Source organism: Amblyomma americanum, chromosome 8, assembly GCF_052857255.1.
Source record: "Amblyomma americanum isolate KBUSLIRL-KWMA chromosome 8, ASM5285725v1, whole genome shotgun sequence".
Taxonomy (NCBI): Eukaryota; Metazoa; Arthropoda; class Arachnida; order Ixodida; family Ixodidae; genus Amblyomma; species Amblyomma americanum.
Window position 1 is genome coordinate 139,348,135 of NC_135504.1, and position 25,127 is coordinate 139,373,261.

At 47.6% G+C, this 25,127-nt stretch overlaps 1 pseudogene; it reads right to left on the bottom strand.

Moving 5' to 3' along the window:
- Window positions 1–13,592: 13,592 nt before the first annotated feature.
- On the bottom strand, window positions 13,593–21,289 carry LOC144102778 (uncharacterized; annotated as a pseudogene).
- Window positions 21,290–25,127: the final 3,838 nt, after the last annotated feature.

The following is a 25,127-nucleotide window of genomic DNA, read 5'->3' on the forward strand; positions in this document are numbered from 1 at the left end:
TCATCAATGGGGGATAAGCTTGCGGAAGAGTAGGTGGAAACCTTCACCAGGCAGCAGATTTTGAATACAGTGACCACTTTACCGAATTACGTTTCAACCGAAGTGGAGCAAGAGCGTGGCTGTCTGGTAAAGTGCCGATGGTGTTCTGGTTCACATCAGCATCTCCAACCAGCACCTCCAAAAGGTATAGTATTGTTTTATAACGGAGCCTACCAAGTACTTTTTTGTATTGTACCAAATTATGCCTGAGTCATCTTTTATTCATGCTGCTTAGTGCAGTTGACTTCTAACAGCACTTGTCCTGCGTTCCTATTTGTCATCCACAATTTCTCTCGCGCTGAGCACATTGAAAAAGGCACGCGCTGCAGCATTCGTGAGGTTCAGTGTTCTCATCAACCCAAACAAAACTACTTGGCCACCAAACTCGAACAGTTTTTCCCAGAAGAAATGAGTAAAAAAAGGCGATTTCTACTCATTTTTCCGACAGTGTCTCGCATGGTAATGCACAAGCAAAAATTCTGAGGATGTATAAGTTACTTTCAGAATGTAATGTGGCAGCCTGTGGCCACCAGTGCTGATGCAGATGAGGACACAACTGTGGTCTTAAATGACTAATGTATCGGCCAGCTTGTTACCTGTGCACAAGAGCAGTCGGAATGTGTGGACGATGTGGAAGACGCTGAAGCTCCCGTGCTCACTCCAAACAGAGGTGATGGACAACCTCAGTGGCTTGCAGGGCCCATGAGGGAAGCGGAAACGCCATGAAAGCAATTGTGTGCTACGACAAGTGTGTAGCTTCGCAGCTGGTGAAGCGCATGCCGCGAAAGATCATGGGTTTCTTCACGGCAAAATAAATTTGCAGCTCTTTCCAGAACATCGAGATGTGTTGTTTTGGACGCGCAGGCACAAGTAGCAGCAAATGCGATGACACGGTATGTTTTGCGTGTCGCTGCATTACAATTTTAGATTTTGAAGGAGCAAACAATGCCTGTCTCGATTTTACGAATTTCGCGATTTAATGAAATCCAGCCTGCTCATCACTTTGTTAAATCGGGTTTTGACTGCATATAGATTTATAGCTCCTGTGTGGCAAAATTTTGTTAGAGGCGCTTTAGCCTTGTTTTAGGTTCACATGGCTATCCTGATCGCTTAGTGTAACGTCGCTCAACAAGCCAGTGTCTGACACAATATTGTCACTGAGAAAGGGTTGGCGTAAGCAGGGCTGGTTTACTTGCTTTAATTAGACGCGCAAGACGTTGGAACGCGCAAGGCAGCAGGCAGCACGAGAGATGAAGACGAAGCATCTAGCCCCGAGATGGCTCAAGGCTTGCCAACTGCCAGGAAATGCAGTTTAGCCGTTGTATGGCGCAACTAGAGTAGTCAGTAGCGTAGCATTGCTCCCCCTCTCTGGAAGACACCGACTCGGTGTGGTAGCAATTGCAGGCAGGACCACAAGGGTAGTCGCACGTGTCTGGCGTATGGTGGGTGTAGACGCGCGAGGGGCTAGCGGCCGTGGTACGGCTTCATCCGAGCGACGTGGACAACTTCGGAGGTCAGCCGTCTAGAAGAGCGAACTGTTCCTTGGGGGAGAACTTCGTAGGTAACTTGACTGAGCTGGCGGAGCACCTCGTAGGAGCCAAAGTATCTGCGTAGAAGCTTCTCAGAGCGTCCCCTCGTGCGTATTGGGCTCCACACCCAGACTTGTTCGCCGGGCAGGTAACGCACATTTCGGTGGCGGAGGTTGTATCGCTGAGCGTCGTGAACTTGCTGGTGCCGGATGCGTTGTCGAGCGAGTTGGCGGGCGGCCTCAGCGTAACGAACAAATTGGGCAGCACCCATAACAGAGGGGGTAGCGCTAGCTGGAAGCAGCACTGCATCCAGCATGGTTGTGGCTTCGCGACCATGTACTAAACGAAATGGAGTGAGGCGTGTCGTTTCCTGGACCGCAGTATTGTAAGCAAAGGTGACGTAAGGGAGTGTGGCGCCCCAGTTCCGGTGGTCCGCGTCGACATACATAGAAATCATGTCGGCGATCGTCTTGTTGAGCCGTTCGGTGAGGCCGTTCGTTTGAGGGTGGTAAGCGGTTGTTTTGCGGTGACTGGTGCCGCTTAGGCGCATAACCCCCTGCGTAAGGGCCGAGGTGAACGCTGTTCCCCTGTCGGTTAAAACGATGGTGGGTGCACCGTGACGAAGCACAATGTTTTGAATGAAAAAGTTCGCAATTTCGTCAGCAGTACCACGGGGAAGAGCTTTAGTCTCACAGTATCGGCTGAGGTAGTCGGTGGCGACCACAATGTAGCGGTTACCCAGAGAAGACTGCGGAAATGGGCCGAGTATGTCCATGCCAACTTGGTGGAAGGGAACCTGAAGCGGATCAATAGGCTGGAGTAGGCCGGCTGGCTTAGTCGGCGGCGTCTTGCGATGCTGACACTCGCGGAAAGTTCTTACGTAACGTTTCACAACTGCAGCAACCTTTGGCCAGTAGTATTTTTGCCGTATTCGTGCCAAAGTTCGACAAAAACCCAGGTGACCAGAAGATGGGTCATCATGGCTCGCCTGCAGGACTTCGTCGTGAAGGGCCGTAGGCACGACGAGTAGATAGCTTCTGTTGGACTGTAGTTTTTCTTACACAGGACGCCGTCACGTAAACAGAACGACGACAGCCCGCGCGAAAAGATTCGCGGGGGAGACTGAGCGCTTCCTTCTAGATACTCAATGAGGGGCCGTAGTTCGCTGTCGTCCCTTTGGTGTTGAATGAGAATGGACGTGGAGATGGCACCAAGAAAAAGAGAATCCGAGAGTTCGGCGAAAACTCGTCTGGTCGGGGACAAACATGTTGACGAAGAAGAAGGAGCGCCGACCAAAGAAAACAAAAACACGTTTCGGCTCCCGTACGGGAGCCTTGTTCACATTGAAATGAAGCAAGCAGCTCAGTGGCATTACATATGCTTGAAAAGAGGGCGCAGGGAGCGTGCGTAGATTGGGTTAAGATTTCCATCGTTGCGGTTGAGGGTGTGACTAGTAGTTTGGATGATTAATGATTCCAAGTGCAGGCGAGGGTATAGCTTCTTTTCCGTTGAAAGCACGTGTGCCCGACCCCAGTCGATGTCATGGCCTGTAGATACTGCGTGCTCGGCGATAGCATTTGAATCCACTTTTTTGTTACGTACATCGTTACTATGTTCTTTTAGCCGCCTCTCGAAATTTCCGGTTTCGCCAATGTATGCATAGTCACAGTCTGAACAAGGAACCTTGTACACTACGCCTGGATATTTTTCTTTGGGAAGGGGGTCTTTGACATTTACCAACGCATGGCGCAATTTTCTTGTCGGAACGTGGGCGATATGAACACCAAAGGTGCGCATGATGCGTGCTAAAGCCTCGCTTAGTCCGGGAGCATAGGGCACGGCAGCACGTTTCAAGGGTGACAGAGGAGTATCGCTTGCTGGGCGACATAACTGTTTTCCACAGATTGCACAAATGAGGTCGGGTAGTTGTTGCTTGAAAGTTCTTGTCGTACAGTTTGAAAATCAGTGGTCTGGTCTTCAAGGGAGCTGCAGATGCGTTAACGCATCTGCAGCTCCCTTGAAGACCAGACCACTGATTTTCAAACTGTACGACAAGAACTTTCAAGCAACAACTACCCGACCTCATTTGTGCAATCTGTGGAAAACAGTTATGTCGCCCAGCAAGCGATACTCCTCTGTCACCCTTGAAACGTGCTGCCGTGCCCTATGCTCCCGGACTAAGCGAGGCTTTAGCACGCATCATGCGCACCTTTGGTGTTCATATCGCCCACGTTCCGACAAGAAAATTGCGCCATGCGTTGGTAAATGTCAAAGACCCCCTTCCCAAAGAAAAATATCCAGGCGTAGTGTACAAGGTTCCTTGTTCAGACTGTGACTATGCATACATTGGCGAAACCGGAAATTTCGAGAGGCGGCTAAAAGAACATAGTAACGATGTACGTAACAAAAAAGTGGATTCAAATGCTATCGCCGAGCACGCAGTATCTACAGGCCATGACATCGACTGGGGTCGGGCACACGTGCTTTCAACGGAAAAGAAGCTATACCCTCGCCTGCACTTGGAATCATTAATCATCCAAACTACTAGTCACACCCTCAACCGCAACGATGGAAATCTTAACCCAATCTACGCGCGCTCCCTGCGCCCTCTTTTCAAGCATATGTAATGCCACTGAGCTGCTTGCTTCATTTCAATGTGAACAAGGCTCCCGTACGGGAGCCGAAACGTGTTTTTGTTTTCTTTGGTCGGCGCTCCTTCTTCTTCGTCAAAAAGAGAATCGTCCTCGCGGTCAGCTCGGCTGTTCTCGATAGGGGCACGAGACAAACAGTCGGCATCACTGTGCTTCCGACCAGACTTATAGACAATGGTGACATCGAATTCCTGAAGTCGAAGGCTCCAGCGTGCAAGCCGTCCCGAGGGATCTTTGAGGTTCGCCAGCCAACACAGCTGGCGTCTGTGTGTAGTTCAGTGTCGGCTGACTCGTCGAAGTGTCCAAGGATGGGCGTACTTTGGAGACGAGTGCGGAGGTCTTCAAAGGCTTGCTGTTGCTCCAGGCCCCAGAAGAATGGTTCGGAACCTTTCGTGAGTCGCGTGAGGGGCTCAGCTATCTGGGAGAAGTTCTGCACAAAACGCCGATAATAGGCACAGAGACCCAGAAAGCGGCGCACACTGCGCTTATCGGTGGGCACAGGAAAAGCAGCCACGGCAGCAGTCTTATCGGGGTCTGGGCTAACCCCTTTAGCGCTCACGATGTGGGCCAGAAACTTCAACTCTTCGAAAGCGAAGTGACACTTTTCGGGCTTCAGGGAAAGACCGGCCGACCGAATTGCTTCGAACACAGCGCGCAGGCGTCTCAGTGCTCTTCGAACGTGTCAGAAAGGATGACGTCATCCAAGTACACGAGACAGGACTGCCATTTGAGATCAGCAAGAACGGTGTCCATCATCCTCTGGAAGGTTGCAGGAGCCGAGCACAGGCCGAAAGGGAGCACCCGGAATTCGTACAGTCTGTCCGGTGTAATAAAGGCGGTCTATTCCCGGTCGCGTTCGTCCACCTCGATTTGCCAATAGCCGCTTCGTAAATCTAGCGATGAGAAGTACTTGGCGTGGCGCAGCCGGTCCAGGAAGTCATCAATACGCGGGAGAGGATAAACATCCTTTTTAGTGACTTTGTTTAAACGCCTGTAATCAACGCAGAACCGTAGGGTTCCATCTTTCTTTGCCACTATAACAACAGACGACGCCCACGGGCTCGTCGACGGCTGTATCGCGTCGTCCTTGAGCATTTCTTGAACTTGGTGGCGAATGGCATCGCGCTCCTTCGAAGAGATGCGGTAGGGCGGCTGACATAACGGCCGTTGGTTGGCGTCAACTATAATTCGGTGCTTTGTGAGCGGTGTCTGCCTAACCTTGGAGGTCGAGGCAAAGCAGTCGCAGAAAGACTGGATAACGCTTTCCAAGCAGCGTTTCCGGTTAGTTGGGAGGTTTGGGTTCACGTCAGTGTTTATGGGAGTGGTCGGTTCCTCCACTGATGCCGGGGTTCCGGACAAAGCGTGCTGTCCCGTGAATTCGCTGAGTTCTTCAAAATACGCAGTAGCTGTTCTGCCAGGCAAACACTGAGGTTCACAACCAAAATTGGTCACCAAGAGTTCGGTTTGGCCCTTGTCCAGTTCAACAATTCCTCGAGCAACACAGACTTGCCGACCAAGGAGCAGCGACAGGTTGGTTTCAGCAATGCCACGAATTTTTGTGCTGTTATCGCACTCTACAGTAACAAACATGCTGGATCTTGATGTGATCAAAACGTGGTCGTCACAGACGCATAACTTAGCCCTGCGTGGCTCGATATCGTCGTCGACAGGACCTTAGGTGGAAAACGACACGATTAGCTCCTGTAGGTCGATAACGGCACCGTACTCTTGAAGAAAATCCAAACCGAGTATGAGGTCTTTGGAGCACTCGGGTAACACAGCAAAGCAGCCAGGGAAAGTAACACCGCGGATATGGATTCGCGAAGTGCAGACACCGATCGGAGTTACCACGTGGCCACCAGCTGTCCGGATCTGCGGCCCAGACCAAGGGGTCAGAACCTTCCTCAAGACCGTGGCTAACCGTCTGCTCATTACAGAAAAATCGGTGCCGGTATCCACGAGTGCGGTAACGTCGCGGTTGTCGGCAGATACCGGAATTTCGGCGGAGGCCAGTCGGTCGCAGCGCGTCGTCGAGGTCGTCAGGTCAGGTCGTCGTCGGTCGGAGCGTCGCGGCGAATCGTCGGGTGAAGGCTCTTGACTCGGTCCAGTAGCGGCAGCCCTACCCCCGGAGGACGCCGTCTTCAGTTTTCCCGACGTGGGGACGTACAGGGGTAGTCAAAAAATCCCAAACCGCTCCGAACGACCGCGGAGCGGCTCCTCTGCGCTATCGGGGCGCTGTTATCGCACGCTTGTCTCGCCGCGCTTGTGTTTCCAGGGTATGCGCAGAGAGGGGGTGATGCCCCCTCTCTCTCGCTCTCCTCGATAACCAAGCAGTGAAAAAAAATAGAAAGGAACATTTATGGCTAAAAGGAACAGTGGCAGGGAAGCAAACACTCCATGGCTTTGTATACCTGTGGACAGGAGCTAATGGCAGACAGGAAAACAGGAAAATGTTAGAATGTATTGCAAGCGACATTGATGAGGTAGGAGAACGGTGAGATAATTATATTAGGCGACATGAACACACATATAGAAGACCTGAGTTGAGTTTCCCCTTCCGGTGGCGATGAGAGGAAACTACTTTATGATGAAATCGGGGTTTCTTGATGACCCGGTGGTTCTACTCGCAAACATTCACATTACTCAAGGAAAGGAGAAGGTTAACTATTTATTTACAACATAGGTAAAAAACGAGAAGAAACAAAGCAAGGAGAAAACTATTTACATGACTAAATCGTGGATCAGACGAATTCAGCCCCCGCTCAACCCAGAGCGCTTGGTTTTAAACCCTCTGTCTCCGCCCTTAGCGGGGACAGCAACCAATAAGATAACAAACGACACACCTCACCAATCAGTGGTCAGGGAAAGGAAAATAAGGTTTCCGCCAACTAAGCACAGATTGGGGAAAGAGTGCTGATTAAACATTTGGGAAAGGAGAGGTTGCAATCAAATACACAAACAGCACAAATGCGACCACCCTCTCCCACGGCACCCACGGCCCAGCCGTTACCACTTTCCTCTCTCTGTCGCACACGCGACAAAAATATGTCGACTAAACGATCCCTAAGTGTTTACAGAACACACCGCACGAGACGAACACAGTCGTTACGGGAATAGTGGGTTTCCGGTCACTCGGCTAATACTCAGCCGTATCTCGTGCGCCCCCGAAACCTCGTCAACCCCTTAACAACCACATGTCGACAGCTGTACATGGTTAGCGTTTTTCCTGGCGGGTCATCCCCGTGACGGCGCGGCGTAAACGAGGACGTCCGCTGCACGAAGGGGAGGCAGGGACGGGACGGGCTCCTTTGTTGGGGACTTCCGACCCCACTGGAGCGGCCTTCCTTGCGGACACAAGATCAACGAGTTCGCGGAAAGGTCAGCGAACTCCACAACCTAGATGGGTACACGGATTTGACAGGAAGCATGCTGCAGGACATGTGTGACAGGCATGATTTAGTTGTATGCAACAGTACTGAGAAGTGTGAAGGGCTCATAACATGGGAGGCAGGGTGTCTGCACTCGACGACAGATTATGCGCTAATGTCACAGAGGATGTATAATAGATTAGGGGCAATGAGCATAGATGAACATGGTTCCAGAAGTCTAGGTAGTGACCACAAGCGTATCAAGTTGAGCTTCAGAAGAGAAGCCAATGTAGGACTGAAGCAAGATGAACAATCAGAGGGGAATTTTTACTAAGAAAAGCAATTGGAAGTAGCAGCGAAACAAATCGAGAAAGTACTTTTTGAGGATAATGAAACAGAATGGACTTATACCAAATTAACTATTTTCTGAGAGAGAGAGAGACTTCTGGGCGACGAGAGAACTTTTCTGGTTTGGTTTATGGGAGTTTATCGTCCCGAAGTGACTCAGGCTATGAGAGACGCCGTAGTGAAGGGCTCCGGAAATTTCGACCACCTGGGGTTCTTTAACGTGCACTGACATCGCACAGCACACGGGCCTCTAGAATTTCGCCTCCATCGAAATTCAACCGCTGCGGCCGGGATCGAACCCACGTCTTTCGGTCCAGCAGCCGAGCGCCATAACCACTCGGCCACCACGCGGCCCCGAAATTTTCTGTTGGCGCAGGTCCCGGAGAGCGACGAGACAAGCGACACAGCAAAAATGCTTCGTGCGACGGCGTCGCTTGCTGCCTTCGCGTGAGTTTCCGCGTACATGGAGTCCAGGCTTTATCCTCGTCCCACGGCTCATCCTGAAAGTGTGAAAAAGTTTTATAAGGAATGCAGCGTGTTGCTTTCGAAAGAGTGAGCATTTGCTATATTGGAGGCCTTGTCTTCTGCGGCAAGCTAGTGCGCAGCCAATGGCTTTGTTTTGACTTCAATCGCAGGTTCCCGCGCAGCGTGCAATCGCTGATTACAGGACTGCTCCTCGCACTTTTTGTGACACCTGTCTAGCTTTAGTGGAAGCAGTCCACCTGGACAACGTCTTTATTTCCCCCTTACTCTTGTGGTGCAGCTAAACGTCTGTTAGAATTGGCTCCCATCGCTGCACCAATTTCGTAAAGTTCTTCAATGCCCCTGCGAGTGTGCCGCGCCAGTTTAGGCAATTAAAGTGCAGCTTGGCACTGGCTACTTCCAAAACGAGTAATGAAGTGCAGGCTTGATCATCTGCTAGCCTTGGCGTCACCATGAAATTGCAACCTGCTACGTGCCGCCACTCGCCACGGTGTCTCAGTGGTTAGGGCACTCGGCTACTGATCAGGAGTTCCTCGGTTCGAACCCGACCGCGGCGGCTGCGTTTCGATGGAGGCGGTACGCTAAGGCGATGTCAGTGCACGTTAAAGATCCCCAGGTGGTCGAAATTATTCACCTCTTACTTACTTTCTTCTTTCACTCCCTCCTTTATCCCTTCCCTTACGGCGCGGTTCAGGTGTTCCCCGATATGTGAGACAGATAATGCACCATTTCCTTTCTCCCAAAAATCTTTGCAAGGAATATGAGGTTGATGGACTGGAAAAAAAATTAATGTGGATTAGCTGAGCTAATCCAGGATATACAAAGCGAAAGATGTCGGCGTTGGCGTTGACAATGTTCTAGACGGCGATGGCTTTGAGGAAAGGAAGGGTGCATAACTGGCTCCCTGGATATGCGGACGCCTCATTGGTGTTTTGATACATGTGGTGATGGTGAGAGAGAGATGTGGCCTGAATGCATTAGCGCTGACAGCTTTGTCGCTGACACGGGGCACCGCAGCAATAGCTAGGCCACAGCGTTCATTTGGTGATCAAACTCTCGCGATCAACCATTAACTGCATGCCAGCTCCCAGGTTGGCAGGGAGGACGCGCTGCCTATCCAGTGTGTGGAACGCAATCAAAGCAGGCCTTTGCAGTTGGACACAAACACCACATACATGAAAGCGAGATTGAGGTCTCCACTGACCTATGGAGCTGGTTGTGCGCCTTTCCTTTGGTGAAAATGAACAGCCTTTGCAAAGTTGTCAATGCCAATGAACCTTAGGAACTTGTTTTGTTTGGTTTTTGAGGAAAGGAAATGGCACAGTAGCCATCTCACATATCTCGGCGGACACCCGAACTGAGCTGTAAAGGAAGGGATAAAGGAGGGAGGGAAAGAATAAAGAGAAAACTGAAAATTGAACGTTGAATTTTGAGGAAAGGCGCGGGGGGGGGGGACACCTGTGGCTCAGTGCGCATGCTGCGCAGTAGTGACTAGGGAGCGAGAGAGAGAAATATCTGTGGCGAGGAGTGTTGCCTTGAGGAGGCCTTGGTGAAATCGCAAGTTCGCGGCCAGTAAAGCTTTTGCTTTAAAAAAGTTGCTGCATATATACAGAGATTTCTGTATTTGACTGCCGGAATTTAAAAAAATTTTGTGCTCAAACTACTGGCCTGATTGAGGGCAAACAAGACGCATGCGCTGCAAGATCGCTTTCAAGACGCATGATAAACGACCACTTTCTTTGAGCAGGGAAACTGTGAAAATTGACCAAATAGCTTGACAAAGCACCAGGGTGCAGTAAATCTGTCATTCCCATCGTTGCCAGCACACAAGGAAAAAGAAAACTCAAGAAAGACGCTATCCACACACAGACATGCACTGCAAACTTCACAGTGAGTGAGCATGAATGTGAATTAATGTGAGTGCATGAATTTGAGTGTGAGTGAGCGATTGGTTGCGAGTGCGAGCGGGCCTGAGTGGGAGTGGACATCAGCGTGAGTGAGCTACCTCTCATAGTGTCGAGGTACGCAAAGAATCGGTTTTACTTACAGCAAAAACTTGTGGCAGTTGTCAGTGTCAGCAGAGTCCCTTTGAATTGTTGCAAGGTATAACACTGTTTACTGATTTGTACAGCTGTAAGGATTTTTCTTTGCAATTAATTTCAGAACAGACAGTTTGGTGAGTCATTATGGCGACATCCTGGGCAATGCATAGCCGAAAGATTTGGGCAAGAAAGGAGAGAACTTTCATTACTCACACTTAAACCTTATGTAAATGGAACTAGAAAAACTTTTCCAAGGATTCTTGAAACAACAACTCAAAATGTCTGCTATACAGATAAGGTAAATGAAAGGAAGAATATTAATCTGTAGTTGGTTTTGCAGACTATGGTGAGGCAAAGGATATTGAACTTCATGATATATCAATGCAGTGGATAGTGGTAGATGTGATACTGTTGGCTGCAGATTTTTAAATAGCAGATTTTTGACATATCAACTTCCCTACATCACTGGACAAATGTGTGACTTTGCTTTTTTCTTTTGCGCAATAGTTTTCTGTACTTCTTGTTGGAAAAGTGCCAACGTAGGTGCTGTTTCACTGGGTGTTATGTGCTCAGCTTCCCTGTGGTTTTTTTCCTCTAGTCTGCTTCACAGCAGTCTTGTTCCTTGTAACATACTGTTGGGACTTTTGCCACCAGATCTCTCCGCAATCTGAGTGGCATTGGGCAGTCTTTTCCCTGCACACTCATTGGTTTGTTCTGTGAACGTCCTTCTTATTATTGCTTTTAGTGTTGTCATTGAATGGGCACAACTGTCACCCGTGCCTTACTGGGCCGTAACATGGCTTGTGGTGCTGTGTAAGCACATAAACAAAGAATGTGTATAACAATGAGTAGCATGACAGTTACTCAAACAAATAAATTGGGAAAAGTCGATGCATAAATGGATGATTACTGAGCTGATAGTTTTTTGCCTTGCTAATAAGTTACTATGTGCACATCTGAGTGCTTCTTCTTTCTTTAATCTGGCTGTCACCTTGCAGGTTGAGGGCAGCAAAATCCAGCGGATGATCCATCTGTTACTCTGTCATGGTGAGCGCAGCCCCAGCGGTTGCCCATTCCCCTATGTGCTCGGCCAAGCAGGGAACCCTTAGGATGACTTCTTCAACAAGTAGGTTACTAAAAGTGGTGACAACATTGTTCAGTGTGTATATAGGTAAGTACACGTTTCTATCTCTCACATATGTTGATCAGGGCTACATGATATCATGGCTCATTAGCTCAGGCATTCAGTTGCTGAGCCCAACATCGCAGGGTTAAACCTGGTCGGAGCGGCCGAACATTTCATGTTGACTGCGTGACACAAAAACAAACAGAAGATGACACGAGTGGAATGATTGGTATCTGTTACCAACTACTTTCATTCATTCAGACGCACCCCAGTTTATAGGAAGCCCTCATCGCGTCACAACGACGGGCGTTTAGGCAGTTGGAGATGAGAACAAATGTCTTCGCTGAGAAGTGCACTGTTTTCGTATGAGCCCTAATATACACGTGTATTAACTCAGCTGTATGACAGTGGGGCATCTAGAGTAGTAGAATTGTAGTCCTCCGCAAATTTCTTGAGTGCAGTTGCCTGGTTTTTAATGCCTGCTTTGCACTCTCACGTATACTACTTGTTTTCTTGGCCACAGAGTGGGGAGTCTTCAGCTGCTTGAGTCGTCCTCCCCTGGCGCCACCGGGGGGGGGGGGTTGCCATGACAAGATGAACCACAACACAGTCTACACGGCACAGTTAGTTGGAACAACACACACAAAAACAAGTGGTGCCAGAGCGCTGAGCTTCCCCTTGTCTGGAAAAGTAGAGGCTCCAGCAAGAGTTGAGCTGGGCTGAGGGAGTCCTTAAGAACTCAGCCCACGGCCTGGGGAGGGGGATTACACTAATTTGAGTTAAAAACCAAAAAGTTTTTGGTCTGCCACAAAGCTTCCCCCGGCCACACACTGAGTAAGCCAGAGCCAGACCTCTTCCCAAGAACAAGTCTCTTACAAGGGCAGACCACTATGCCAGATGGTGCTCTTGTACGTGTTTGAGTCTGGTCCTCTTTGGGCCTGAAAGCCTTCCTAGCGAGTGGGGCAGACTACACTACTGCCACCTTGTTGGTCATGTGTGGGTCCAACCAATGAGCTTCGGAAAGGCGAAGATGCTACCCCCCCCCCCCCCCCCCCCCTGTGCGCTTTTGTGCTGCACACGCATGCTCGACGTCGCAGTGCCCTTGACGACGGGTAATCTCTTCATGTCATGCTTTAAGCGAGAGCCTGATTTTGCCAGTTCTTTGTTTAGCACCTTGATTTTGCTGCCCTGCCGCCTACATACTGAAAGTGCGAGTGTGCGCTTCATCCCACACCCGTCTATTCTCACAGTCACACTATTAACAAATGCAAAAAGGGTGTGAGCTACAGTTCTGCTTTTGCCTTGTCTTCACTGTGTTAGCCTACCGAGATGGCCACAGGTCTTAGCGTTTCCCAGAGATGGCTTTGGCATCCCGAAGGGGAAGTGAGGACAGACCCAAGCAGTTGCACCCGAGTGGTCCAAGGGCTAGGGTTGTACAGGGACTCCCTTACCACTGATGACTTCAGCAAGTGGGAATTTCCCTGCAGTGAATCTGCTTGCGACTTAGCCACAGCAGCCTAGGGATAGGCTGTCACGGTGTATGAACTCTCGTGCGTGGTGCCCAGATTGAATGGTTTTCTGACAATCTCACCCAAAGTCGTCATTAGTGTCGCCAGAGTACCTCAATGCTTTTACTGGGCATGAAACTCCCCCGAAAGTTTGATATAGGGACAAGAGTGGCTGCTAGGGGCGCCCTCGCCATTCGGGGGGGCATCGGAGTGAATCCGGCGCTGGCACTCTGCGGCCTACAACGGAACTGAAAAATGAAAATAAATGCATCTCTGGAGTGATGCTACTGTGAGAAGGATGTGTGTCAGGGCAGATGAAGGCACAAACAAAAATAAAACTGTTTATCAGCGCACTGGTGGCCGGAAAACCCGGTAACACTCAGCAAACTCGCAAGCAAGCGATTGAGCAGCAAGCCAGCGGGAATCGCTCTCGAAATGAGAGTCCCTATTTCACAAACAAATAGGACAGGCGCCAGCATGGTACATGCTGGCTAGTATTTAAGAGACAGAGATGATCACCTGCGCTCCGATGGAGCGGGGCTGGCACATCCGTTCAAGGTATGAGGCGCAGCGCCCATGCATGCACGCACCGGCAATGGGCGCAGGCGCCCCTGGCTATGCCTGCTCGCGTGGAAACAGGTATATGTCTGGTGGCAGTGCTCGCACTACTTGAAGGAAATTTGGGTAAACGATGATTAACGGAACATAATATTAAATCTAGCTTTAGAGCGAGAATTTCGATGGCAATATTAGCATGTTATTTATGCTATGCAACATACAATGTCCATAAAACATGCTTTTTCTAAAGCATTTAGTGCAAATTTCAGTAGCCGATCCACGGCACATTAAAGACTCGGACTGGCCTTAATGCCTCCCATAAAGCGCAATGGTTATAACTCGTGATCATGCCTCGCTATTTCCTCTATAGACGCTTACTTGTAAACATTTATTTTTCCATATATTAAACTTATTTTCTTCATAACTACAATCAGTATGAATGAAGCAGTGATGCAAATTCGGGAATAAGCAAATAAGACCGAGTGCTGTTTCATATGGATTTCTTGCTTTTTTGTCGTTTTTTTACTGCCAACGCCTTCATTCCACATCTGCCTTTAAGGTTGCTCATACAGTATTTTGTAGTTATCATTCTGCTTTTATTGTGGTTTTTATTGCAACTGATATTGATAATTTATCAATACAGTTAAACCTGGATATAACAAAGATGACAAAAGCTCGCAATTTTTCGTTACATGCAGGTTTCGCGTGAAGGCTCGTGCGGATGATGCAAAAACGAAAACAAATGGCTTTTATATCCGTGAACGTGAACTCACCCTTCAAGCATTTATTTTCTAGCGAAAAACTGCGTAATTGCCGCTTGCTTCTTCTGCACGAGTGAAGGCACAACACGCCGTTCCAAAGAAGCTAAATCGTGTAAAGCTCCTTCATCGTCGCGCGAGCCGACGAAGCGGAGCAAAACGTTCATTGCGTTCATCACCTCCTTTGCAGTAGGCATGTCACACGGATCTACCTCACAGGTACCATCATCGCCGTCATCGGGATCTTGCACACTTTCAGCTACTGCTGCATCAGTCATTTCTTCTGCAGCCACGGCGGCGTTGTCAGCAAACAAAAAGTCACTCAGTTCAACGTCGTCGGGCACATCGCCGTTAGTGTGTACTGTGCAGTCCACTTATAACGATATTGAGAATGACGAAAAATATAATCGTTATAACCGATGATCGCTATATCTGGACTGGTTATAAAAAATAAAAAACGCGGAACATACCTTTGCAGCTCCGAACATGACTTCGCTGCTTGCTCTAAAGAATAGATGATGTAGAAAGTAGGCTGTGAAAAACAAACTTTATTTCTAGCGCCAGTAACCGTGTCAAGGGTTAGGCGCGCCGAAATAGACCGAAATCTGCACTTGCTTTTGCGGCAGCTTCAGCTTCACAACCGCGGTGTGCATGGATTCCAGCTGCTGCGCGAACACTGGCGGCAATCCTTTCGCATGCATAAAATTAATTAAGGAGTCGATCGACGACAGTGCACTTTGCGTGGACATCGTGGGCGGGGTCAAGGTGCCACTGTCAATCTCGTTGTCACTGTCGCTGCTGCCGTCGCCACCGTCGCACAACTTTGCCGTCTGTCGAGACAGCACATCTTCGGCGATCGCCTCGTCGGTGACCTCATCGCAGAACGAGGCAGCACTGTCTGCAGTCAAAAACTCCTCCATCGACGCACCACTTGTGTCACCAGTAGGAACGAGCTCCCAGAGCTCGGTTATGTCAGGGGCTTCCACGGTTCCACCGTGTTGGTCTCAGTGGGTTGGGGAAGTTCGTCCTGACGCACAAAGCCCGCCTTTTTGAAGCAGTTGTATATGGTTGACTGCTTTACCTCACACCATGCACTGTAAACGAAGCGCATGGCTTTCAAAAGGCTGATCTTCAGGTCAGGGGGCCCGTCTACATGACCCGACGTGCCAGGAGCTGCGCGGTCAATGGCTAAAATTAGCCACTCCAGCATGCGCCGCCGATACAGGACTTTAAAGTTGGCGATCACGCCGGCGTCCAACGGCTGAAGGCCTGCCGTAGTATTCGAAGGCAGAAACATCAATTCGACAGATGTTAGCTTCGGGTTAACGCTGTGTGCGCTACAGTTGTCAAGTAGCAACACTACTTTTCTTCCTTGGCCTTCAATTAAACTGTCGAACTCGAGCAGCCATTCTTCGAACAGGTCGCGGGTCATCCACGCCTTCTTGTTGCTGCGATAGCGACCGGGATGTGCTGATTCTTAAAGCATGTTGGCTTCTTTGATCGCCCGATCGTGAAAGGCTTGAGGCGATGCTAACGCACAGCAACATGGTCACCCTAAGTTTCGAGTGCTTCCCGCCGGGGCATCGATCTCCTTTAAGAGCGTGAGTCTTCGACGACAACTTTTGAAAAAACAGCAGTTTCGTCGCAATTATATATGTCCTTCTCCGCGTAGCGCTCCAGCACGCCGGGCAGCTTTGTTTGCAGCCACTGCTGCTTTGCCTCTGTGTCCAAAGACGCCGCTTCCCCTACCACGTTTTTGTAAACGATTCCGTGCCGCTCTTTAAAGCGCAGAATCCAGCCTCCCCCAGGCTCAAAATTTGGCCGTCCCAGAAGAAAAGCGAAGTTTTCCCCTTTGGTGGCAAGTATTGGCACATTAGGCGCGCGGGTTGTGATGAACCACTGGTAAAGCGCCTCTTCAACATCGGCGTACAAAGGGTCTCTAACCCTTTTCCGCTGATCGCCATGGCCGCTGATAGCTCCTGCCTTCACAATCGCGGTGCTCCCATTTTTCAAGATGGTTGATATCGTCGACTGGGCGAGCTCATACTTCTTCACGAGGGCGCTCACCTTGAAGCCGTGACGAGAATCCTGCAAAATATCCATCTTCGTGTCAAGCGACACAGCTTTATGCTTTGTCGGCGCCATCTTTGAACTGGGTTGTACCGTTGGTTGCACGCTGCTTCGGTGGCGTCAGCCTGCTATCGCGAGAGAGAGAGACTGCACACTAAACAATTTCTCACCCTTTAGGGTGTAAATCAGCTGTCCCCAGACGAACACCCTTTTTCAATTGTTCGGTGCTAAAAAAGGGTGCAGAGATCAGCACCCTTAATGAAGGGTGCACTTAGTGATACTTTAGAGGATGTAATGGTTGCACCCTCATTAAAGGGTATTTTTTTTCCATAACACCTCCACGAATGCATGTTGGAAGGGTGCTCCACATTGATTCACCCATGAAGCAAAAGCCTTGGATAGATGCGCGCCATCGAAACTTTCATGCTTTGCAGCCTTCCTGAAGGGTGCTGATCTTTGCACCCTTTTTAGCACCCAAAAGGGTGTTCGTCTGGGGACAGCTGATTTACACCCTTAAGGGTGAGAATTTGTTTAGTGTGTGGGTGCGGCACGGGCGCCACCGCGCCACTTTGCTTGTCGCTTTTTTTTTTCTCTCTCTTTCGGAGTGACTGTGACCGACGCGCATGAAGCAGCTAGCGCCATCTTGTGGCGCGCTGCGCCTACTCAAGTACTCTCCGGTGCGCGGGCGGCGCGGGACGCGCAACATGGTAATGGTGGCAGATACGAACTTACGGAGCTAAACATCGCCTCGTCTCGACATCGCTCGTTTCAGGGAACTAAGCAACGCAAATGTTACGATTATTTTGCATGGAAAAAGCCATCTGGACGGCAATATTTTGATCGTTATATCCGATATGCGGTGAATAACCTATCGTTATAAATGTTTTTTTTCCCCATAGACCTAATGCATAAAATGACACTCTCATGTCGACCCATCGTTATAAACGATATATCGTTATATGTGGTATCGTTATAAGTAGACTGCACTGTAGCTTGTTCCACGCTTCGGCCACATTGGATGGAGTAGATAGGTCTTCCTACTCCTCCTCCTTGTCGGCACCAGCCGGTGCAGTTTTGGGTATTCCGGCCTTTAAAAGGCAATTCATGATAACTTCTGCCCTGACCTCTTGCCAGGAGGCAGCAAGCATCTCGACTGCTTGATAAATGTCGATCTTCATCTCCCGTTCCAGACGGATGTCAAGGAGTATCTTCAGGATTAGTCGGCGCAGGTAACAGCATTTAAAACTGTTACTGACCCCTTTGTTCAAGGGTTGTATTAGGGACGTGCAGTTGGCCGGGAAGTAATGCAGTTCGATGTTCGACAGCTGCAGGCCTTCGACGTGGTGCGCCGAGCAATTGTCCAGCAGTAGGCAAACTTGACGGCCTTGCCGCTTGACTTCCTGGTTAAATTCCTTTAACCACTCAGAAAATATTGGCCGAGTCATCCACGCTTTGGAATTTGCCACATACTTCACGGGCATACGCTTCGTTCCCTTCAAAACACCTGGGACGGGCACTTTTGCCGACAACTAGCGGGACTCGCTTGTCTAAGTCGTCGAGGTTGGCGCACAGCAGAATAGTTATGCGGAGCTTGCTCTGCTTTCCGCCGCGGCAGTCATCGCCTTTTAACAGTATCGCCTTTTAACGCTAACGTGCGGCCCGGAAGCATCTGATAAAATAGAGCTGTCTCGTCGGCATTATAGATTTCAGCCGCTTCGAAGCGACTCAGAATTCCAGGCAGCTTGTCAGCCACCTACGAAGCAGCAGCATCACTGTCTGCGGAGGCAGATTTGCCACTAATTACTTTTCCGACGACACTGTGCCGGCTCTTGAATTTCTGCAACCACCCGTTGCTTGCCTTGAAATCGTCATGGCCCAAGATACACGCAAGATCCTTTGCCTTTTGTTGCAAAATAGCGCCGTGCCAGCTCTTGAATCCCTGCAGCCACCCGTTGCTTGCCTAGAAATCGTTATGGCCCAAGATACACGCAAAATACTTTTCCTTTTGTTGTAAAATAGCGCCACTAATGGGCACATTTCTGGCTCGCGTGTCCAAAAACCATGTGAACACTGCCTTGTCCACATCAGCGTATGTGGACAGCTTCAGTCGTTTTTTCTTCGAGCTTGTTCCCGACTCCACTGCGTTTCTGATGCTGTGTTCCGCACTCAATATCGTTGATAGGGTGCTCGCTGTAATGCTGAAACGGGCAGCAATGTCCTCCTTCTCGCCCGCGGATACTGCATTTAAAATTGCGAGTTTTTCTTGAAAAGACAGAACTTTTCGTTTTCTGGCAGAACTCATCACGACCAACTGATGATGCAGTTACAAGCGGAGGCGCACGACTATACGCCGACAGGCAGGCCTACACCTCCAAAACAAGTCGGACGAAACAGCACCAGAGCACAGTTGACGCGCACACGTGCAGACGCAGGACAACACGCAAAATGGCGAATGCAACGCGTCGTCGTCGTTGTCTCATCGTCCCTCCTTCCTCTCCCTTCCCCCGGCCTGGCAATGAAAGAACCGGCCATCAGCGTTGCTTTTAAAGTGAATTCTTACACAGAAGTGTGTCTAAGCCGTTGAAACAAATGAAAATCGCAAAGTAAGAATGCTTGTCCTCAAATCCATGCAAAAAAAAAATGCTGCAAAAGAAATCAACTGCTGCTACAAATGCCACCTGGTGTCACGCTAGACAAGCAAAGCCTGAAAAGGCTGCTACGTTAGGTAGAGTAACGTTAGGCACAGGGCAGCGCTAGCCGCCGCCACCACCATCATCATCGCTAACTTTGCTTGGTCGCGGCGATCCCAGACGTTCGCGTAGCTGCTGGCTCCTTACAGTATTAATATTCACTAATCTAGTGCGTTTCTTTGGCCGAATGTTCCTTAAAAGTGCAAAAAGTAATGACTGATCAGCTTTGCGAGTTCGTTACATCAAGGTTAACCGCCGCAACTCGTTCGTTACATAGAGGTTGAAAATACATGGGCTTCAATGGGGGCAGCGTTGGGGAATTTAAAACTTTGTTAAATCCAGGAATTCGTTACATAGAGGTTCATTACATCCAGGTTTAACTGTACAATCAAGTAATTCTTCTTCATGGCCGAGACTGTCATTAATAAGGTAAACTAAGTTAGAACCGTTTCCAACGTCAAAGATGAAGAAAGTGGAGACAATAGTTTTAGTCATGAGAACAGGACAACTTTTAAAGCAAAAAATCACACCAATCTCGTTATTTTGAAGAGGCATGACAGAGCTACACAACTCGGAACCGTTTAACAACGTTTAGCACAACTTCTTTCCTCCACTTGCTGGACAAGACCGGCGCGATGATTCCCTGGACTTCTTTTTTTCTCTGATGAAGAAATGCAGCCGGCATCTCAGAAAGAAATGAACAACTTCTGCAGTGGTTGCCACAAAATGTGATGGACAGCCCACGCTAGCAGAGGGAATTCTATTGTCATGCAATATGCTTTCAATAATATTCATGTAGAGATTAGGGCATGCAATTTTCTCTACTGTGAACTCCTCCACATAGCCTTCTACTACTTTTAAAAGGCCAGGCAAGTGGTTTGAAGGCACCTTGTGATCTTATTGCAGTCAAATCATTTGGCTTCCGAGTTGAAATTTTTAAGGTTTGCACACTGCACGAGCAAGCCATCGTTGCAAACTTTTTGACCACGTAGCCAGCAAGATGATCTAGAATGCACTCCTTGGGTGACATGGGCTGCATTGTACCACTGTTGCCTTCCATGCAGTCAGCAGGCTCTAAAAGAATATCATCGAAGAGCACAGCCAGTGTGTCGACCTGAAAAATACAAAACTTGCAGTACTGTTGCTTATATGCAATGAAAAATTGCATACAAGCTTGCCACGAAACAGAATTCGTAAGTTACATGAGTTGGATAAGGCGCTTTCTTGCAGTCAATATCTTGCAACTTGAGGAGCAACTTGGGTGCTTCACTTTCGATTGATGCTCTTTTCGGAGGCTGTACCAAGTTGTTGACACTCAGCATACGATAGATAAACAAGAACTGCTGGATAGGTGGTTGACCTCCATCTCCGGCCACATGTCTAGCTATGCCAAAAAATCGCTAGAAAAAGAGGACATTAACATTCGTCGCAAGACACTTTATAAGCATTAAATATCTAATAGCTATAGGAATGTGGCAGCGAGCACAACAGGCAATCTAAATAGGACATTACGTTTTCTGTCAGGCAGACCTTTCTGGCTTACCTCTAAGGGGTCCTGTCCAATATTTCCTACTAGAACGTAATGGAAGCCAGCAGTGAGGAGACATTCTATAAGGAACACGGTGCTATGCAATGTTATTCTGAGAGCCACACCAGTTGGCTTGCTGAGGAAGAAAATTTGTCGCTGTTTTGGCAAAGATTTGATATAAACAGACCAAGCATCGAGCCATGCAATGTTGTCTTTCAGAGCCTGAAAACAAAGTTTTTTGTTCGCATAATGCACAAAATTTTTTCTAAATGTAGTCTATTATGAATAGCAAAGAACCCTAACTATACTACTCGCTGCAATATGTTCAGTTTCTTTGAACAGAACCTGCTCTGTGCGTTTAGTGTTCAGGCAGTCAAATAAATTGTCCATGCGCCTTGTGAAATCAGCAGTTTCGGTGGATCCATGAAGCTTCCTGCAGTTCTCTTGTTTGCTGTAGAATTCCATGGCTGAAGCTGTACTTTCACTCAGCAACTGAAAAGTTAGAAGTATACTATAAGGCTCATTAACCACAAATGAAAGCATCCAGTAACCAGCACGTAAGCATACCTGCACGACAAGCTTCACGCTCATTTTCTGAAACGGATTTGGAAATATATGAGCTTTTGTGAGTTTTGGGACAGCACGTAGCCCAGACTGCTGCTCCTCATATTCCAGCAAGGCCGAGTAGTAAAAATGACAGACTTTTTTGTCACCAGGCAGCTGTTCAAAAAAAGAAGGTAAATGCATCAATAAACCATTACCCTTTTTTCAATGCCAATAAAAGCTTACCAAAAATTTTCCAACTTTCACCAGATTGTTCCGTATGCACTTAAATATGTGTGGCGGATCAATCACAGCATAAATGGTACTCCCGGGATCACATGGATGTTGAAAAGAGGTCTGCAGTCTCTGTTTGAAGTTTGAAGTTTATTCATTCATTGGTAACAGATGATAAACGCGCAATAGAGCAGGAGCTAAAGGCGTAGCCTGACAGGGGCTCCTGCCCTATTGAGCAGTAACGGCCGATAAGGTGCAATTTAAAACAAAACTTGAAAGCATATACCATACATCTTGTACAGACAGCAAACGTGAACAGAACATAATATTAAAAACACTAGCAAGCATATAAAATACATCAAATATACGTAGTACACATTTAAACAGAGTTAAATTATTGTACTTTAACAAAACAACATAAGGAGAAATATAAAGTTATTATATTTATTATTTCACTCTCCAGCAGGTATCTTCTGAGTGAGTTCTTTGAAATACGTGCCCTGAAATCAATCCTGTTTCCTAGGCTATTTAAAAATAGGGGGACTTGGTGGTTTAATTGTGGCGTGCCATAGTTTGTACGCATGCGTGGTGTTCTAAGTGTTTCTTTTCGTAAGCAATATCGACTTGGTGTCTTAGGCCCGGCGTTATCATACAGCTTATTTTTTTTTATGTATTGTGCAAGCTTGTAATAGTATATCTGACTATGTTTAAGGATTTCATGTTTTAAGAAGAGGTGATTAATTGGTAAATCCTGAGGTCTACCGCTGTAGCTTTAAAACATTCTTACAATTTTTTTCTGTGATATGGTTAACCGGGTATATTTTTTTTTACTCGTAGTACCCCATACTAGGCTGCAATATGATAGTCGAAAATAAAATAGTGTTGTACAATGTTTTCTTCAACCAGAGAGGTATCAAGTTAGTTAACCTACAAAGGCACCCAACAACCTTACTTATTTCTGCACTTTGCTTTTCTACATGTGTGTTCCAAGATAGATCGGTATCAAACCACACGCCCAAAAATTTCTGCGTCCCTATCTGTTCTATTTCAGTATTATTAAATAATATAGTAGTGGTTGTTTCAATAGGTTTATTAACTGGAGCAAAAATTATATATTTGGTTTTATTTATATTTAGTTGTAGCCTATTTGCATGCAACCACGCTGGAAGTTTCCTCAAATATTCATTAACTGTACAGTCTAGATTTGGAAGCGAAGTAGACGCAAAAAACACAGTAGCATCATCTGCGTACATAATCAGACGAGGGGAATCGGGTATATCAGACAAGTCATTTATATAAAGATTAAATAAAATTGGACCCAGTATAAACCCTTGCGGGACACCACTGATTACTTTTAGTTTGGGCAATACATTATTGTTGAATTTTACATACTGTTACCATTTATTGAGATAATTCCGCATCAAATTTAATGCACCACCACGTATTCTATTATTACTAAGTTTGGTTAATAATATTTCATGGTTAATGGAATCAAAAGCTTTACGTAGGTCAAGAAATAGTCCAAGTGTGAACAACTTATTTTCAATATTGTGGAGTATTTCATGTTTGGTATTTAGTAAAGCTTTCTCGGTACATTTGTTTTTGCGGAATCCATATTGATTAGCAGATATAATGTTATACTTCTCAATGAAACTTGTTAGACGCTTGCTTATAACAATCTCAAACACTTTGGACAAAACTGGAAGAACAGAAATCGGCCTGTAGTTATTTATAGCAGCCTCACCGCATCCTTTGCTAACAGGGCACACACGGGTAATCTTAAGCTCATCTGGGAATATACTAGTTTCCAACATGCGGTTAATATGTAGGTTAAAGGTCGGCTCAAAATGTCATCTACATGCTTCAAGGGATGTGCCTTAATATCGTCAAAGCCAGCCGCAGTTTCGTTCTTCAGATTTTTAATTATGTTCTCTATTTCTGTTTCTGTCACCAGAGCCATGACTATCAAGTTCGAAATGCTAGGTCTATTCATTTCTCCACTGACACCTAAAGAAAATTGCCATGGTATGTGTGACGTACAATTTGCAAATTTAGTACCACTAATACGTGTTATACAGTAAAATATTTACCTAGTGAGCTCAAAGGTGACCTATTAGATGCGGAATCGTCACAAGTGACTGCATCTATAACCACTCCAGCGTTACAAAGGTGAACAATACACTCCAACAAGAGTTTTGCAAGGACTATGCCTGGAGCAGCACCAGACGCACAGAACACTCCTATAGTCTGTGACCAACCGCCCAGGAATGGCTGAAACAGAAACACCAAAACGTGATCGCCATACTTGAAGTGATCACATTCTCTGGTGTATTCACCGAAATCAACTTTACCTAGAAGTCTCATGTCACTTTGTCGTAGGTGAACACTCTTCCTCACGCTCGTTTCATCAAACATCAAAACTCCTGAAAATTAAGAAAATATACAGAGTCAAGTGTCAGGAAATACAAATTAGTCACCATTTTAAACCTTAATTAATAAAAGCACACCTCGACGTTCCCTTTCAGGCAGACCTTGGAGCTTTCCCCTCAAAATATGAAACAAATTCTTGTCATATCCAAACTCTGCTTTTAGATTCTTCAGATAAGTGTACAACGTGCGAGGATGTGGCAGGGGAAGAAACCCATTTTCATGAAGAAATGTGTACACCGATGTCGATTTTATCTGCAGCAGCTTGCAATCATGAAGCCATTCCTTCTTGTACCTGCCGGCAAAGATTTTTTTCTCGTAGTGAAGCAGTAAAAATGTGCAAATCTCAATAAATAAAACGCTGAGCAATGTGCCTCTCTATTTGAAGCTGACTGCACTGCATTCAGCAACTTCACGTTCACTTTCATTAAACACTGATTAGAAATTAACTTTTCACGCTTTGACAGCTTGCGCAAGTTTTGTTATGTTTTTCGGTGTTTCGCCTCTTGAGGTGTCACCCTGGCGAGCTTCAGTTGGCAGCGCTGAAGTCGTTGCTCCAAGCAACGGATATGTGCCTTCAATTTTTTAAGCTGCAAGAAGCTGCATACAGCTCCCTCCGTTTGAGAGGCAGTTTCTGCACGTCCGCTTCCGTTCACCTCAGTGCCTACGTAAAGCGAAAATTTCACTCATAGATAACCCGTGCGCCGTACATGCAATCAGCACGCAAGCAACAAGGCACACGCATGTCTACTTTCATTACCTGTGCCAGTCTCCGTTGCATATCCCCCCGTTGAACTCGAGCACATCGTCGCAGCAGTGCCTGAGCTCTCCAGATCAGCTGACGGTTCCTGGCTACGCTTGGTAACCTTGAGCTGTCGAGGTGAGTGAGTTCTGCGCTTTTTTGGATTTGACAAATACGCAGGGAGGCCTTCGAAAATCCTCGGCACGTCATCCGGCGAAAGTTTTGGCACATCTCACTGCGACGTCACACCACGCCATCAACTGCCCATTGATCTGCACGCACAATGTCACTCGCATCGAAGTGCTTTTCTCAGACACGCACATGCGGGGAGTCGAAACTGAAGCCAGAAGTTTCTTGGCGTGGTATGGCGCGCTTCCATTTTTCACGCCGGTCGCTGTCACTGGGCAGGCAGAGCATCGACGCTTTTTCTTCATTTTCCCTGTACCCGGAGCGGCATCCAGGTACGCAACAAGTACGCGGCAT